Source organism: Montipora capricornis, chromosome 5, assembly GCF_036669925.1.
Source record: "Montipora capricornis isolate CH-2021 chromosome 5, ASM3666992v2, whole genome shotgun sequence".
In the NCBI taxonomy this organism is placed as follows: domain Eukaryota; kingdom Metazoa; phylum Cnidaria; class Anthozoa; order Scleractinia; family Acroporidae; genus Montipora; species Montipora capricornis.
The window spans coordinates 19,008,982-19,015,189 of record NC_090887.1 but is presented as its reverse complement, the minus strand read 5'-3'; the positions used below and the strand labels follow the sequence as shown (position 1 = coordinate 19,015,189).

General features: G+C 40.0%; 1 long non-coding RNA gene across 1 annotated transcript in view; it reads left to right on the top strand.

Annotated features, from left to right (window-relative positions):
* LOC138049800 (uncharacterized) overlaps positions 1-5,722 on the top strand; it is a 9,957-nt gene extending 4,235 nt beyond the window's left edge. Inside the window, exons 2-4 of the long non-coding RNA XR_011132454.1 lie at positions 331-1,926; positions 2,783-3,150; positions 4,014-5,722. This is a non-coding gene — a long non-coding RNA (uncharacterized lncRNA). The remainder of the gene's footprint in view (positions 1-330; positions 1,927-2,782; positions 3,151-4,013) is intronic.
* The last annotated feature ends 486 nt before the right edge of the window (positions 5,723-6,208 follow it).

Here is a 6,208-nt window from a genome sequence, read left to right as displayed (position 1 = left end):
TATATTGACAAGGGCGGTTTGGAGCTGTGAGTAGGCGTGGGATTTGTCACATATGGTTTAGGGGCCGACATATCTCTCCCTCAATGCCGTACCGGGAGGCAAGGTCGGTAGCAGAAAGCAGTGAAGGGCCAACTGCGTCCAAAAGCGATCGCACGGGCCGAAATCCCGGGATGACTCGTTTGGTACGACGCTCCAGCGCCGGTGTCTGGAGGTACTGCGTTTTTCTCTCTTGTTCAAATATTCCCTCAGCGCATGCGCAAATGTTCTGGCTGATCGATACCTAGCCTACCAAAAAAAAATTAATATGCTGTTTTTTTTTTTTTTAACCAGCAATTGACATTTCAGTTGATTTTATGGGCATGAGCAAGGCAACTTAAGAAGCACAAGACTGGCCCTCATCGAATGGCTGAAGCGCGGCCAGAGGAAATGGTTTCTAGCCAGATACTTAGGAGTAGGCCTGGTGTGTGCTGGTAACTTAGATTTTGGATTTCTGAACAAGTTTTTATCATAGAAAATTCGCGACAAAGTTGTGCTTTCATTTCGCTGTAATTCTCGCGTCAAAGAAACTGTATAATAATGTAAATAAGAGAATAGCGATATTTATATTTGCAGATTACCTGTCCTGTTACTACGAAAGTCAAGCTCTACATCTCTATGCAATAAGCACATTCAAAATTTCCTCGTATTACTTGATAAAAGTATGTTTTTTTTGTTTTGTTTGTTTTTTTTTTGAAGAAAGAGTTTTTCTGCTTATATGAAAAATACGTTTTCTCCTCCGTCCCCTTCTTATGCACTATCTTCGCGGAAATACATTCTGTCCCTCAATAAACCTGGAACAACCATTTATGGTCTTAGTTCTCTTTTTTCTTACGTATCTGCTAAGTTGCGGAATGCACTAGCTGATTTTATCCGTACCTATGAGTTTACTGGTTTGAAAAGAGAATCCAGGGACGCATTTTGTACAGCGGCTTTTCTTTTTAATGAATATATCTTTAAATATTATGTATTTACTAGGTATCTGTATATGCTATGTATTTTAGCTGTAAGTGTAATGTCTCGGAAGATATTAGCTCCTGTGGTTAGCTTATTAAATAAAGCTTATGCCTGTATGTATGTTACCTTTAGTAGGGCGCGTGCGCATACTTTGTAATCTGCGACTCCAGTGCTTACCATATGACAGAGAAAATGACACTTGCCTTCAATATATAAGCCATCTAATTCTTACGCTATATTGACAAGGGCGGTTTGGAGCTGTGAGTAGGCGTGGGATTTGTCACATATGGTTTAGGGGCCGACATATCTCTCCCTCAATGCCGTACCGGGAGGCAAGGTCGGTAGCAGAAAGCAGTGAAGGGCCAACTGCGTCCAAAAGCGATCGCACGGGCCGAAATCCCGGGATGACTCGTTTGGTACGACGCTCCAGCGCCGGTGTCTGGAGGTACTGCGTTTTTCTCTCTTGTTCAAATATTCCCTCAGCGCATGCGCAAATGTTCTGGCTGATCGATACCTAGCCTACCAAAAAAAAAATTAATATGCTGTTTTTTTTTTTTTTAACCAGCAATTGACATTTCAGTTGATTTTATGGGCATGAGCAAGGCAACTTAAGAAGCACAAGACTGGCCCTCATCGAATGGCTGAAGCGCGGCCAGAGGAAATGGTTTCTAGCCAGATACTTAGGAGTAGGCCTGGTGTGTGCTGGTAACTTAGATTTTGGATTTCTGAACAAGTTTTTATCATAGAAAATTCGCGACAAAGTTGTGCTTTCATTTCGCTGTAATTCTCGCGTCAAAGAAACTGTATAATAATGTAAATAAGAGAATAGCGATATTTATATTTGCAGATTACCTGTCCTGTTACTACGAAAGTCAAGCTCTACATCTCTATGCAATAAGCACATTCAAAATTTCCTCGTATTACTTGATAAAAGTATGTTTTTTTTGTTTTGTTTTTTTTTTTTGAAGAAAGAGTTTTTCTGCTTATATGAAAAATACGTTTTCTCCTCCGTCCCCTTCTTATGCACTATCTTCGCGGAAATACATTCTGTCCCTCAATAAACCTGGAACAACCATTTATGGTCTTAGTTCTCTTTTTTCTTACGTATCTGCTAAGTTGCGGAATGCACTAGCTGATTTTATCCGTACCTATGAGTTTACTGGTTTGAAAAGAGAATCCAGGGACGCATTTTGTACAGCGGCTTTTCTTTTAATGAATATATCTTTAAATATTATGTATTTACTAGGTATCTGTATATGCTATGTATTTTAGCTGTAAGTGTAATGTCTCGGAAGATATTAGCTCCTGTGGTTAGCTTATTAAATAAAGCTTATGCCTGTATGTATGTTACCTTTAGTAGGGCGCGTGCGCATACTTTGTAATCTGCGACTCCAGTGCTTACCATATGACAGAGAAAATGACACTTGCCTTCAATATATAAGCCATCTAATTCTTACGCTATATTGACAAGGGCGGTTTGGAGCTGTGAGTAGGCGTGGGATTTGTCACATATGGTTTAGGGGCCGACATATCTCTCCCTCAATGCCGTACCGGGAGGCAAGGTCGGTAGCAGAAAGCAGTGAAGGGCCAACTGCGTCCAAAAGCGATCGCACGGGCCGAAATCCCGGGATGACTCGTTTGGTACGACGCTCCAGCGCCGGTGTCTGGAGGTACTGCGTTTTTCTCTCTTGTTCAAATATTCCCTCAGCGCATGCGCAAATGTTCTGGCTGATCGATACCTAGCCTACCAAAAAAAAATTAATATGCTGTTTTTTTTTTTTTTAACCAGCAATTGACATTTCAGTTGATTTTATGGGCATGAGCAAGGCAACTTAAGAAGCACAAGACTGGCCCTCATCGAATGGCTGAAGCGCGGCCAGAGGAAATGGTTTCTAGCCAGATACTTAGGAGTAGGCCTGGTGTGTGCTGGTAACTTAGATTTTGGATTTCTGAACAAGTTTTTATCATAGAAAATTCGCGACAAAGTTGTGCTTTCATTTCGCTGTAATTCTCGCGTCAAAGAAACTGTATAATAATGTAAATAAGAGAATAGCGATATTTATATTTGCAGATTACCTGTCCTGTTACTACGAAAGTCAAGCTCTACATCTCTATGCAATAAGCACATTCAAAATTTCCTCGTATTACTTGATAAAAGTATGTTTTTTTCTTTTGTTTGTTTTTTTTTTTTTTGAAGAAAGAGTTTTTCTGCTTATATGAAAAATACGTTTTCTCCTCCGTCCCCTTCTTATGCACTATCTTCGCGGAAATACATTCTGTCCCTCAATAAACCTGGAACAACCATTTATGGTCTTAGTTCTCTTTTTTCTTACGTATCTGCTAAGTTGCGGAATGCACTAGCTGATTTTATCCGTACCTATGAGTTTACTGGTTTGAAAAGAGAATCCAGGGACGCATTTTGTACAGCGGCTTTTCTTTTTAATGAATATATCTTTAAATATTATGTATTTACTAGGTATCTGTATATGCTATGTATTTTAGCTGTAAGTGTAATGTCTCGGAAGATATTAGCTCCTGTGGTTAGCTTATTAAATAAAGCTTATGCCTGTATGTATGTTACCTTTAGTAGGGCGCGTGCGCATACTTTGTAATCTGCGACTCCAGTGCTTACCATATGACAGAGAAAATGACACTTGCCTTCAATATATAAGCCATCTAATTCTTACGCTATATTGACAAGGGCGGTTTGGAGCTGTGAGTAGGCGTGGGATTTGTCACATATGGTTTAGGGGCCGACATATCTCTCCCTCAATGCCGTACCGGGAGGCAAGGTCGGTAGCAGAAAGCAGTGAAGGGCCAACTGCGTCCAAAAGCGATCGCACGGGCCGAAATCCCGGGATGACTCGTTTGGTACGACGCTCCAGCGCCGGTGTCTGGAGGTACTGCGTTTTTCTCTCTTGTTCAAATATTCCCTCAGCGCATGCGCAAATGTTCTGGCTGATCGATACCTAGCCTACCAAAAAAAAAATTAATATGCTGTTTTTTTTTTTTTTAACCAGCAATTGACATTTCAGTTGATTTTATGGGCATGAGCAAGGCAACTTAAGAAGCACAAGACTGGCCCTCATCGAATGGCTGAAGCGCGGCCAGAGGAAATGGTTTCTAGCCAGATACTTAGGAGTAGGCCTGGTGTGTGCTGGTAACTTAGATTTTGGATTTCTGAACAAGTTTTTATCATAGAAAATTCGCGACAAAGTTGTGCTTTCATTTCGCTGTAATTCTCGCGTCAAAGAAACTGTATAATAATGTAAATAAGAGAATAGCGATATTTATATTTGCAGATTACCTGTCCTGTTACTACGAAAGTCAAGCTCTACATCTCTATGCAATAAGCACATTCAAAATTTCCTCGTATTACTTGATAAAAGTATGTTTTTTTTGTTTTGTTTGTTTTTTTTTTGAAGAAAGAGTTTTTCTGCTTATATGAAAAATACGTTTTCTCCTCCGTCCCCTTCTTATGCACTATCTTCGCGGAAATACATTCTGTCCCTCAATAAACCTGGAACAACCATTTATGGTCTTAGTTCTCTTTTTTCTTACGTATCTGCTAAGTTGCGGAATGCACTAGCTGATTTTATCCGTACCTATGAGTTTACTGGTTTGAAAAGAGAATCCAGGGACGCATTTTGTACAGCGGCTTTTCTTTTTAATGAATATATCTTTAAATATTATGTATTTACTAGGTATCTGTATATGCTATGTATTTTAGCTGTAAGTGTAATGTCTCGGAAGATATTAGCTCCTGTGGTTAGCTTATTAAATAAAGCTTATGCCTGTATGTATGTTACCTTTAGTAGGGCGCGTGCGCATACTTTGTAATCTGCGACTCCAGTGCTTACCATATGACAGAGAAAATGACACTTGCCTTCAATATATAAGCCATCTAATTCTTACGCTATATTGACAAGGGCGGTTTGGAGCTGTGAGTAGGCGTGGGATTTGTCACATATGGTTTAGGGGCCGACATATCTCTCCCTCAATGCCGTACCGGGAGGCAAGGTCGGTAGCAGAAAGCAGTGAAGGGCCAACTGCGTCCAAAAGCGATCGCACGGGCCGAAATCCCGGGATGACTCGTTTGGTACGACGCTCCAGCGCCGGTGTCTGGAGGTACTGCGTTTTTCTCTCTTGTTCAAATATTCCCTCAGCGCATGCGCAAATGTTCTGGCTGATCGATACCTAGCCTACCAAAAAAAAAATTAATATGCTGTTTTTTTTTTTTTTAACCAGCAATTGACATTTCAGTTGATTTTATGGGCATGAGCAAGGCAACTTAAGAAGCACAAGACTGGCCCTCATCGAATGGCTGAAGCGCGGCCAGAGGAAATGGTTTCTAGCCAGATACTTAGGAGTAGGCCTGGTGTGTGCTGGTAACTTAGATTTTGGATTTCTGAACAAGTTTTTATCATAGAAAATTCGCGACAAAGTTGTGCTTTCATTTCGCTGTAATTCTCGCGTCAAAGAAACTGTATAATAATGTAAATAAGAGAATAGCGATATTTATATTTGCAGATTACCTGTCCTGTTACTACGAAAGTCAAGCTCTACATCTCTATGCAATAAGCACATTCAAAATTTCCTCGTATTACTTGATAAAAGTATGTTTTTTTTGTTTTGTTTGTTTTTTTTTGAAGAAAGAGTTTTTCTGCTTATATGAAAAATACGTTTTCTCCTCCGTCCCCTTCTTATGCACTATCTTCGCGGAAATACATTCTGTCCCTCAATAAACCTGGAACAACCATTTATGGTCTTAGTTCTCTTTTTCTTACGTATCTGCTAAGTTGCGGAATGCACTAGCTGATTTTATCCGTACCTATGAGTTTACTGGTTTGAAAAGAGAATCCAGGGACGCATTTTGTACAGCGGCTTTTCTTTTTAATGAATATATCTTTAAATATTATGTATTTACTAGGTATCTGTATATGCTATGTATTTTAGCTGTAAGTGTAATGTCTCGGAAGATATTAGCTCCTGTGGTTAGCTTATTAAATAAAGCTTATGCCTGTATGTATGTTACCTTTAGTAGGGCGCGTGCGCATACTTTGTAATCTGCGACTCCAGTGCTTACCATATGACAGAGAAAATGACACTTGCCTTCAATATATAAGCCATCTAATTCTTACGCTATATTGACAAGGGCGGTTTGGAGCTGTGAGTAGGCGTGGGATTTGTCACATATGGTTTAGGGGCCGACATA